Raw genomic sequence first — 13,019 nt, 5'->3', positions numbered from 1 at the left:
CGTATCCAGATGGCAACCATGGGATCGTCGCATTATGGATCAGGTGGTAGGGAGTCATGGGAGGCTGAGTTTGTAAGTATTATTTTATTTTTTTAAAAAAAATAAATTTTGTAATTTGTTTCACTTCATTATGTAGTGTGTTCTAATACATTGTATGTTCAAATTGTTTTGTAGTATCATATCGTTGGTAGGATGCCTACTCTTAGAGAGGTAGGCTACCATCGAGGTCATAACCGGGCGTCCACTTGGCAGCATTTCTATGAGGAGGGACTCATCACGGAGGAGCAATATAATTGTGCCAGGAGGATTCCACCACCAGAAGAGGTATGTTTTATTTTTTACATGAAAAGTATAGGTAACTCTAATTTATTGCTTGTAATGGTATTTATATACCTTAATCCTTTGTGTAGGCAAACCCTGATGTAGTTGAGGATAGAGAAGGGGGGACTAGTAGTAGCAGTGGCGACAATGGCAACGGCACAGGCAGCGGTGGTGGTAGCGATGATGATGCCTCTTCTGACGGGATGTAGAGGAGCCCTATGCATGCATGCCTCCCCTTGGCTTGTAATTTTCATTTTTGATATGTATTACTTTCAGCTAGTGCTTGCGACCATGACCATGCTTGAGGTCACAAGCACTAGAACTCATCATGTAAAAATGTTTCATCTATATATATGAAATTTCGTGTTCTACACATTGTTTTGTTTTCAGTACAAAAATCTTCGAAATAATCTTTCTCTGTTTTCGCTAAGCATAAAATTTGATGTTGATGGGGAAAAAAAATCAGAGAGCATGTGGCTTGCAAAGCCACATGCTCTCTGATTTTTTTTCATATCTCTGTTTTGCGCATCTATTAGAGCGTCTAAATTGCAGGATAAATGCACGTCTATTCTTGTCAAAAACTTTCAGAGTAAACACTTTTTTAGACGCGTAGATACACAGGTGTATAGACGCACAATATGAATATATCCACTTTTTTATAAATATGATTATATATTTATGTAGCGTGTCAATACGGGCGTCTATATGCGCGTCTACATGGGCATGTAACTCTGACCATAAGCGTGCTTTTAGACGTGAAATTGTAGACGCAGCAGTAGATGCGGTAATAAACGCGCCCAACATTTTTTATCACACTTCAAATATTACGTCTACAAGCACGTCTATGGAGCCTTTTTGTTGTAATGGCTTGACACTTTTTCATACAAACCCTCACTCTCTAGCGAAAGTCGCAAAGCAATTGGTTTCACATTTTTGTCAACTATCTTATACTTTGTCTCCACAAGTGATTAAACCCATTGTAATCCTTCTGCTGAGCAAACAATGCTATGACATCATACATGTCCAAAGAACACATAGACAACGCTCTATTTTTAGCCTCATTTCGTGCATGTATATTTACTGAAATTTCAGCATAGTGTCATTAATATTCACCCCATAAAAGGTGCCTAAAATGCCTTTGTTTTTAGCTAATAGTCCCAATGCTCTTAGTTCCTTAGTAGCCCGTTTCATAAATATGTGTTCAACCTTGCACATAGCTTCCATAGGCTTAAATAAACATGAACTATTTGTTGTAAACTAAGAATAACCACTAGTAAATACATGCTTCATTCCATCAAGAGGCATGTACATCCTCTAAAAAGCACTACTGTAGCCCCGCATTACAGTAGTGCTTAATGAAAATCCAGGTCTTTGAATTCCCTTCCATTTGGAGCCAAAGGAGACTCTCGAAGCGTATCACAATTACTAGGATGATTAACACAAACAGTAAGAGATTTGATTGTTTTCCTCCCATCCTTTCTTCTGACTCTTACATAAGCAAAACCATCATCAAGCACCTTTGTTACCATATGCACTCCTGTAATATAGGGCTGTCCCAAAATCACTGCATATGAGGAATTATCTTACATAAAGAAGTGTTGCTCTTCTTGTACATCACCAATTGTCACTTTTACATTAGGACATGCAGCATAGAGCTCCCCCAAAGAATTATTTACACCCCTCATATGCCAACCATGATCAATACCCATAGTCCATGCACCATTTTCATAAAATCCATGCTCAATGACATTTATCTTAGATCCATGGTCAAGTAAAGCAACACAAGGAGTTTCACACTCCTATTTTCACTACCGCTTTCAGTGGTAGCTCTGGCCCAATGATTTCTTGTATGATGAATTTGAGGAATAAATCCTAGAGTCTCTTTCCCATATTGTTGCATCTGCCTTACTCCATCATGCATATTGCTACAAGACTATGCATCCTCAGCCACTTTCTTCTCTTTTCCACATGATGTCCACTAATTTGTATCATCCTGCATAGATAATCCAGTACTTACTTCATGCTCATATTTAGCTTGAATACCTAACAAACCTATTTCCTCTTCAAATTGCATCAATGCACTAGTGGTATCACCAAAAAACTGATGCTTCCTCTTAATTATATCAATGATCTCATCATGAAATCCTCGCTTGGAAATTCCAAGTACCTCTCCCAAGATGAATTCAACCCGACTGTTTAAGATCTATTCTTCAAGAACCTTCTTCAGATTTGTGGCTACCTCAATGTCATACTACAACTAATACCCTGGCTGCTTACCCTTCTTTTTGGCCTCTTGTTTGCTATCCTCTTTTTGCTCCTAACTGACCTCTTCCATAACATGCTCGGGAGGTGTCTGATTTGTAGCTTTAGGCTAATCCACACTTCTTCTTGTTACTCTTTTAGATGTTCCTGAATTATCTTTATCTCTCTTTCATTTCCTCGGGGGGTTCACTATATATATATTGTCTATATAACATGCGTTCATGGCCTATTTATAAATATCCTAATATGTGAATTTTTCTTGAATAAAACACAATCCTTTTCTATTCAATCTGTAAGTAACCCCTTTATATGACACCCTTCTATATGTAAAAAATGTATAAAATTGGTGTTTTAAAAACCCCTTATTTTGAACTCACGTTATATATACATATATTCATGAGTGAATCCCCCCCCCCCTGCCAAGTTCATTTCTCTTCCACAAGTATATCCGTGTTTTGTACATTTTCTAAATATGCATACACTGAATATGCATCTACAGTTGATTCCCAACTAGTTATGTCACGAATGCCTTGCCTTGCATGAGACATTTCACTATCAGTAACCTTTCTCTTTTCAACTCCATGTAAAGCATGTGTCCATATTTCAGCCTTTGGATCAACCATCACTTGGCCATGCATTCTATCCAACTGCAGACCAAAAGTAGAAACATTTACCGCCGCATAAGCATTTCGAACAGCCAAGTCTTCCAACAACTTCTGCATACCTCCGTTTCCAAATTTCAAAGCAAGAGGCAATCCCATTTCTTGTGCATGGATCTTGCCATCTTTCCAAAAGATGGGCTATCGTGCCAAGGCCTTCTGATAGGCAGCAAAATCCTTTCTCTCATGCTACAAACTATCATACCATATACATCTTTTTCCTAGCATTGGATATTTTTCTTCCAATTTCGCAACCTTCAATTGAAGATCCTGCATCCCTTTGACCAATTCATCTAGTACATCTTCCCTAATAGAGGGAACAATAGCAGATACATCCATAGGGTTAGCCACAGAAGTGGGTGGCTTACTGTAACGTGTCCACTAGTATCATCCAGGACACGTCTTAGCAGTCCATCGGAAAGGATGTCTAGAAAGCTCCACCCGGCACTCCCATGGAATGTTACGAGATTTGCAATCTAGGGCTTTCCGCGTCTGCCACATAGCAGAAGTATTCTGGCCGTTCCCACTTAGGATCGACCGGAATTAGGGTTTTCCTGATTGGTCCTTTCCTAATAGCAACTAGCGTCGGACCCAAGCGAACTACTTTACGCAGAAACGCTAGGTCCGAAGCGGATTCATGCTGCACTTGGTTCAAGGAGAATGGGAAATGAGAGGGATGCAAAGCTCAACCTCTCTGCCATAAGGCATAGTCCCATTCCGTTTCCCTAAAACAGCGTAAATCGGTTAAGACATAACTCTAGGTCAATGCTTTCGTTGTTCGAGTCCCTTGACAATCATCCCACTGTTCTTCGAGATTTGAGAAAAGTTTTCGGCCAACCGGGACCACCCAACCGTAGGACGGACCCATGGCCCATCCTCCGCACTTTCCTCGGTTTGCTTTAGTTATGTAATTATCTAACACATTAGTTGGACATATAACAACCAGCTTCTTTAATTGATCCGTTAAGCACTGGTTCCTTCACGTAATCTTATCACGTAACATAGAAAAACAATATCAGACAAGTTTTTTATTAACATGTCATCATATTTATCTTTGAAATACAAGGAGTTCCGCCCGTAGGCTTGTCCACAATCCGCCCGAAGGCTATCCAACAATCCACAGGGATCACTATTCCAAGTTTCTACCCGTAGACTAGTATGCGGGCCTCGAGATCCAATCCCGAGTCACGTTAGCCTCTTGTGCAGGACCTGGAAGGCGAGGGATTTGGCCAGAGCCCCCCTGGCATCCAAGCGTCCTCATGCTCTAAGTAGTGCTCAACGGAGAGACCTCTCGCGGCGGGTTCGGTCCACATTCCCGGTGTGGTCAACAACCCCCTTGGTTAGGGTCAGGCAGGTAGTCGGGGGTAACTGAAGCTGCCTCTCCCTTCAGGCCTTCAACCTGAAGTATAGATACTCATTTAATTTGTAATTCATAAATCAAACAGTGCTCTAAAATCTCTAGCAAGCACAAACATTTCCATTAATCGATCTTGTTGTTGGCAAACTGCTAAGGAAGGAATCTTTCCTTTTGAATGCATCTAGCACTCGATCCGGGGTGCCTTGCAACTTGGCAAGATCCTTTATATTCTGGGTTAGGGCGTACCCTATTAACCCAACTTGGTCAACCCTAAAGTTCATTGGATACTTTAGTTTCCGGTTTTTTAACCTTCCTTACTTAGAAGGATATCAAAGAATACATCCTTTTTCAAGATAACTTGCGTAAGGATCCGCCATCCTTGTTGAGGGTATTTAACCTTTCTTCTTGTGAATCAATCACAAGACCATATGACTTCATACTTGCTGCGCAAGTCCTACATCGTAATATGCGATGAAACAATCCATTTCAGTTTCTTTAAGCTGACGTTTGTCAGACCTAGGGTCTCCTTTTATTATTTCCTTTAAGAACTCAAGGATATACCCTAGTTCTTTTACGTTTATGATTTACTGACCCTACAATCAGGGAATGTAGGCAAGTATTTAAGGTATAAGCGTTTTTTGGATTTTAAATCATTCCCAATGAATATTTTGCAGCATAGGTATTTCTAAGTTTATATTAATTTGGTTAAGTTTTAGATGGTAATATCGAGGAAAAACCTGGGTTTGGGGTGAGATATCCACATGGATACCAGGAGATGACCCTCCCGCAGCTACTCCCTGGACTTTCTTAGGAGGCATCGCAGTTGTAGTCCTTCGAACGTGGAAGCAGCTTTACCTCCTTTTCGGAATTCCAACGTTGCTTCAATACTCTTCATCTCTCTTTCGAGGCAAGGAATCGTTAAGGGATTAACCACAAGAAAGGGGTAATAAGACCTTTAAGGTCTTAGCTTCTTCGGGAGGGAAAGGTTTACAAAGCCTAAAAGAGCCCTATAGGGGTATATACACAGTGAAAAGGGTGTGTGTGAGTGTGGTTTCAAAAACCATATAAAGGGGCCTTGGGAGATCTTTGGGCACGGGAGTGAAAGGGTATGGGAAGGGGGATCTTGAAGGGGTTTTTGGACACGGGGGTAAGTTCCAAGCCAAGGGGAAAGGTGAAGGGTGAAAGGGGGTTTCAAAAAGCACAAGAAGGGGGTTTATAGGTTAAATATGGGGGTTAGGGTGGATAAGACTTTTCAAGCCTTGGTTCTTTTTGGGGGTTCCATCCACGAGAAGGGGTTTTATGGGGGCTCCATGGGAAGGGCTTAAGGGCTCCACGGGAAGGGGCTTAAGGGCTCCACGGGAAGGGGTTAAAGGCTCCATGGGAAGGGCTTAAGGGCTCCATGGGAAGGGGCTTAAGGGCTCCACGGGAAGGGGTTAAAGGCTCCAAGGGAAGGGGCTTAAGGGCTCCACGGGAAGGCTTAAGCGCTCCACGGGAAGGGCTTAAGGGCTCCATGGGAAGGGGAGCTTAAGGGAAGGGGCTTAAGGGCTCCACGGGAAGGGGAGCTTAAAGGTTCCACGGGAAGGGGAGCTTAGAGGAGCCCCCCTTAGAAGCTTCAAGAAGCTTCTGTGGTCAGGAGCCACGTGGGGAGAGAGGATAACAGTGAGGTGGAATGGATGAAGAATGATTCGGAAGGCTTGAAGGTGACACGTGGGCCCAACGTCAGTCTGTGGCATTGACGGCAGCAACCCGGCATTGACAACTGAAGGCCGCCTGGCTCGCATGGCAGCAGCAGTTCTAGCTCTCAGCGTGGCAGCGTCATGTTTTCCCCCCCTCCAACTGTCTCTCTCACACAGCTGTCCGAATCTCACACCCTCCTCCCTATCTCCTTTATGGCAGTTCAGGCGTAGCCTTCAGAATTCCCTCACCCGTTCTACCCTGGTGGCGTGACGGCTTATTTTTTTCCTCCTCCCCTAGCTCTCATGGCGAAGGGTTCTATAGGGGGAGGGAAGGAATTCCTCCCTCACGGCGTGTTGCCCTGCATGGACGTAATGGATATGCAAGCTCCAACGAGGAGCTTGCTATCCTTACTAAATCCTTACTCCCCTCTAGCACGACTTGCGACCGAGAGAGGAAAAAGAATATTTGATAAAGTAAAGCCACCGAGAGAGGAGAAGAATATTTGATATATTACACTTACTGGATACTTCAAGTGTCTTGCCCGTAATAGTGGATAGTCGTCTAGAGATATACAATCATTCTCTTCTTCTATGCTTCTCCACAAGTGCAGTAACAACTTCCTTGACATGTCTCCACTCTGTTTTAAGACATGTCTTTGTATTTTCATCCTCCAACAAATCACCAAGCTTCTCTTGAAGATTAGGATTAGCTATATGTAAAAACAACTCAAATTTTTAACTTGCAAGAGCTTGTTGTTTTGCAAGATCCAACTGCTCAAATTGACTTTCAAATTCTCTTAACAATTCTATAGCCACAATACCCTTATTGGGTTGTAAAACCCACTCCTAAAAAGTCTTTCATGTAATCAAACTAGTATCTTCAATGTAAAACTATTCCCTGAGTGTCTTCTTGAAAGTTACTCAGTCAACATCCTGCATGTATAATTCAATAATCTGCACTTTTAGTTCATGTACAGTGATCCGAACAAAATACCAGCTCCATGCAAATTGAGCCACCTCAAAGAATTCAATCTTCTAAGCAATGGTATGTACATATGCAGATACATTCCTGCCATTGAATAAATTCATCTCACCTTCAACTTCTTGGAGAGCATTCATCACAACACTTTCTATTTGTACAAAAGCCTGCATCACCTGTTTTGGTTGTTGTACCTACATAAGCATATTCATATTTTGCACCAACTATTGCAAAACATCACTGGAGATTATGTTTGAAGGTTCTCCCATCTTGTCTTTCCTTCTTCTGATGACCTTTCATGTCGGGTTCACCAATGTCGGAGGGGTGTTTATCGAAAGGTGGAATCCACTAGGGAAAAGAGGTGGAAGGAAGTAGAGATAGGAGATGAAAGAGCAGGAAAAGAGTAGACAAGAGGTAAACACGACAAAGACAAAGCAGAATGAATCAAATCAATATCTATTTATAGAACCTAGAATCCCTTGTTTGGCACTACTCAGAAGCACTCTCCAAGCATTAGTTCTCTTTGAGCTCCTTCATAGACCCAAAATGTGCATCAAAATAACAACTCCTTCTCTACTTCTCGAAACCCAAATCTCATGGCTCCGTTGGCTTTGGAAGGGGGGGTAAAACTTTAGGACACCTGATTAGGGATCTCCCAAATCACTACTTCTTCTTATTCCAGTTCAAAGTGCAGTTTTCACCCTATCAATAGCGATCGCGATGCATGCGATTTCACCCATCTATCCTTTTTATGAAAAATCCAATAACTGGTTGAAAAAACCACTTCATGCCATCCTAATCTAGAAGCTTTTCTAACTTTTTTGGATTTTTTACAATAAACAATATAAAAAATACTAAAATTGTCCAAAAATCTAGTAGTTTTGGACCATTCATGCCACTCACACTAGTACTAATGACTCAGATCACATTGACTCTCTTGATCAATAAGAAAGTCAAATGATGATGCATTCTAGAGCTTTTCACGTTGTGTCTACGTAGTGGCATGACAATGTGCGTTCAAGGCCCTTTTCTATTCAATCTATAAGTAAACCCTTTCTATGGGACCCTTCTGTATGTAAAAATATATGAAAATTGTATTTTAAAATTTGTTATGTTGAACTCATTTGATACATACATATATTTATGACTGATCTTCTCAAGAGAAAGCTGCATCTCTCTTCTTAAAGCTACTCGAGCTCATAGTCAAACCCAATTTCACTTATTCATAGATAAGCAAGGATACCAATTCATTAAAGTTAGGCATTGCAACCTTGATTCAAATTAATTAACATATCAAAAGACTTATATTCAGGCTGAAAACCATTGACCTTATCATATACCTTGATCCCAAAATATTCTAACAGATCTGCAACAGTAGTCTTTATTTCAGTCACATGGTCCTCAATCAACAGCCCTTTCGTGTCTATCGTATTAAACTTTTTTTTTCAGCTATATTTTTGTTGCACTAATTGTAGTACCATAGTATTGTATCAAAATAATCTAAGCATTCTTCAGTGAGCTACAATTCATTATTTAAATCGGCATAGCATTAGAAATACATATGGATAGCCTTGCCAAAAAAGATAGTATTGATACCAACTTGAGCATGTACTCAAGCTCAATTAGAGCGAGGGAAACTATGATATCGGCCTTAGATATGGAAAAACAATATTACTAAGCTCCTTCCCACCAATGAAGAGTGTATCCAAGATTGAGAGCATATTGTCTCATAGCCATCTTAATGAGAGAGGAGGTACTATTTTTCCCTGCCCTCAAAGATAGAGGGGAAACAATATTATCAAGCTCTTCCTGTTAGATAGAGGGTTGATACAAGCTTGAGCACATGCTCAAGCTATGTCCCATTGTCCTGCCAAGTTTTCTTCCTCAAGCTCCCTCACAAATACATCTAAAAGAGAAATGAAGTCAATATAAAAAAGATAGTGTTGATACCAACTTGAGCACATGCTCAAGCTCAATGAGAAAGGGAAAACTATCATATTGGCCATAGAGATGGAGGGAAAAAGTATTACCAAGCTCCTCCTCATTGAAGAGTGGATTCAAGCCTTAGGTAAGTTAGTCATTAATATATGTATGCATCACGTGGGTTCAAAATAAGGTATTTTAAAATTACAACTTTTATACATTTTTTTACATACAGAAGGGTGTAATATAAAGGGGTTATTTACAAATGGACTAGAAAAGGGTTATGTTTTATTTAGGAAAAATTCATAGATAAGGATATTAATAAATATGCCTTGAACACACGTGATGTAGAGGATATACATATAGTAACTTCCCCAAGATCCAAGCTTGAGAGCATGTTGTCCCATAGCCACCTCAATGAGATAAGAGGTACTATTTTTCCATGACCTCAAAGGTAGAGGATGGGAAACAATACTATCAAGCTCTCTCTAGTAGATAGAGGGGTGATGCAAGCTTGAGCATGTGCTCAAGCCATGTCCCATTATCTTGCCAAGTTTCCTTCCTCTATGTCTTAAACAAAACTCAAAATCGTATGAAATATATAAGGATACTATAGGCTTGATCACATGCTCAAGTTCCCTCTCAAATACACCTACTAAAAGAGAAAGGAAGTCAATGTAAAAAAATAGTGTTGATACCAACTTAAGTAGTGATCTCAAATGAGAGAGGATAAATTATTTTCCCAGGCCCTCAAAGGAAAACGGGGAAACCCTATTAACAAGATCCTTCCCCACCATAAGGAGAGGGTTGATACGAGCTTAAGTACATGCTCAAGCTCCACCCCAAATACAACTTTTAGTCACGTAATAAAGAGAGGGTTTATACTAGCTCAAGGTCTATATAGGCTTGAGCACATGCTCAAGCTTTGTCCCATTATCTTGCCAAGTTTACCTTCCCTATGTCTCAAAGACACCTTGAAGTCATATGAAACATAGAAGGCTACTATAAGCTTCATCATGTGCTCAAGCTCCCTCTCAAATACATCTAAAAGAAAAAGGGAAGTCTATACTAAAAATATGGTGTTGATAATAGGTTGAGCACATGCTCAAGCTTAGTGAGAGAGGGGAAGCTACTAAGTTTTCCTCAGAGACTAAGGGGAAACAATATTACTAGGCTCCTCTCCCTAGTGAAGGGTGGATCCAAGTCTAAGATTGCACTATCTCATAGCCATCATAGTGAGTGAAGAGAAACTACTTTTCCATGCTCCAAAAGGAAGAGGGGGGGACTTTCTTAACAAGATTCTTCCCCATAAGGAGAAGGTTGATAGGAGCATGGAGCATGTGGTCAAGTTCTTTCCCAAAGACAACTCAACTCACATAATAAAGAGAGAATTTATACTAGCAAGCTCTATCATCTCACTTTCTTTCCAAGCTCCTTGCCCTCTCACTTAAATAGAGGATTGATACAAGCTTGACCACACCATAGCATCTCATTATATTGCCAAGCTCCTTGCCCTCCCACTTAAATAAAGGGTTGGTAAAAGCTTGAGCATGCTCAAACTTTTTTGAGAGGTACCTCAAACTCGTTTCAAAGTCAGAGAGGACTGATATAAGTGTGACCATGTGCTCAATCTCAAATATAGAGGGTAAACAATATTACCAAGCCCCTTACCAATAGAGAGAGGGTGGATACAAGCTTGAGCATGTGCTCAAGCTCTATCCTAAAGAGATCTCGAAGCCACATAAAAGTGGAGAGGATCTATATAGATGTGAGCACATGCTCAAGTTGTGTCCCATTATCTTACCAAGTTTTCCTCCCTTTTGTCTAGAAGACACCTCAAAGTCATGTGAAACACAAAAGGATGCTATAGGACTAATCATACATCTAAAAATTAGTAATTATATGTATTTTTTTTTGTAGGTTTTATTCGATCTTTTGTCTTGTGAAGACTTTGTACTATGACATAGTCTAGCAATGTAACCCTAAACCATTACTTGCAACTAATTGGAAGGAGTTCCAATTAGTCACAGTTCCAATGGTGTTTTAAAACATCGCCCACTTTTTCTTAAGAGTTATTACTAAAAGATAGAGTTATCAAGTCTTGCCAGTCCAACATACTTCTCATCATATACTATCATCAATGACCTTGTTAATATTGATATTCACCATAGAATAACAATATTAGCTAGTAATAGTCAAGTGGGCTAATCATATTCAAAGCATAGATGTATGACCTCGTCACATAGCCAGGCTCAAAATCAAAAGAGAATAATAAGCATACTAAAAATGATACTTCTCAACCGTATTATCCCTTCCTAGACTCATAAAACTAGACAAACTTACTATAACAAATGTTGAACCTAGAACTTTTAATTTTCCCATAACATGGGATTTTTCCCATTTTACCTAAAACACTCTTTTATCATAAAATTACCACCACCATCATACTAAGGGAATGCAGTGTTTCCTTGGGCATAGTGGGTACTATTGCCACCTTTGTGCTTAGCTATGTAACTATTGCTCGACTATTGTATAAGCTACTAGTTACCAGGGAGTGAACTGAGTGTCAAGCTTCTTATGAAGTGTTAAAAAAGTTTCTAATGACATCATGTATCCTAAGAGTCCCAACCTAGTTAATCACCTTCCATGTGCATATCCATGCCTCCAAAGTTGCAATCACGATAGTATTGTGCTGACCTTGTGAACACAACATGGACTTCTACACATGACTTTTGCAAGTTGATATCTCTTTGAGGACTAAGTGAATTATTCTACTACCAAAACATAAGGCTTAGTTGTGGTATACACTTTTAAGAAGTTTTTCCATTATTTACTGGCTACACCTTTCAATTTCTTCATGGACCATTAAGCCTTGTTGTACCTTCTGAAAAAGTCCTCTACTTTTGGATGCATTGCTAAATGGCTCCTTTTATTGTTAGCACTTTATTTTTTAGTTATTGTGCAAGAACAAAAAATAATGTTTTATTGCTAACCATCTTTCATGACAGTAACCACTCAATGAGAAGGCTATTGAAGTTGATGACCAACTCCTTGATGCTCATCTATTTTGTAATAACCAAGAGATCCAATTCTTCAAACTTGACCTTACAAACTATTGGAATAATGACATCATGCACATTCTTAAACAAGGCCTCCTAGAACACCCAATTTAGAGAGCTCACCTCACTCTCCTTTTAATTAAAACTTGACCATATATGTTGACTACCAATTGATTATACCACTTAGGGCACGATTGTCTCCTCAAAAGATGTATATGTAAGCATGAAATTGAAGTTGTGCTAGAAGAGAATTATGGTAGTATTGTTGATGGACACTTTGATGCAATCGCCGAAATGGTTGAAGACTTACTGGTTCATACCAAGAAGCCCCGCATTGAGTGCTTTGTACACTTGGGCACCACTTCATATACCTTTTGTAAACTATTTTCTATGATGGACTTAGGAATGACTAATCTTACCATGTTCTCATTGGGATCCTAATGGTATCCTACATGGGAGGAGCATTGACTCCTATTCTGCAAAAGCATTATCATCCTCGATAAGTTAGCACAAGAGATCCCACATGACCAACTAAAGAGCTATTGAATACTTTCCTCCTTTATGAAGCATACACTCCCTATGAACTCTAGTGTTATTACTAATCTACAGCAATTATGTAGCTCTTTAAGTCACTTCCTCAAAAAATGGCTTACCCTTTGCCACCATGGAGCCGCCATGATTAAAAGTGAAGTGGTCACAACTACAGAACATTGAAAGATTGTCAACTTGATCCCATTTAGTGTAAGACCACGTCTCTCCAAGGCATCATCAGAGATTGTGCAT

The sequence above is a fragment of the Lygodium microphyllum genome, chromosome 7, assembly GCF_053477565.2.
Source record: "Lygodium microphyllum isolate KBCC chromosome 7, Lygodium_microphyllum_v1.1.10, whole genome shotgun sequence".
NCBI classification, from domain to species: domain Eukaryota; kingdom Viridiplantae; phylum Streptophyta; class Polypodiopsida; order Schizaeales; family Lygodiaceae; genus Lygodium; species Lygodium microphyllum.
Note: the sequence above shows the minus strand (reverse complement) of the source record.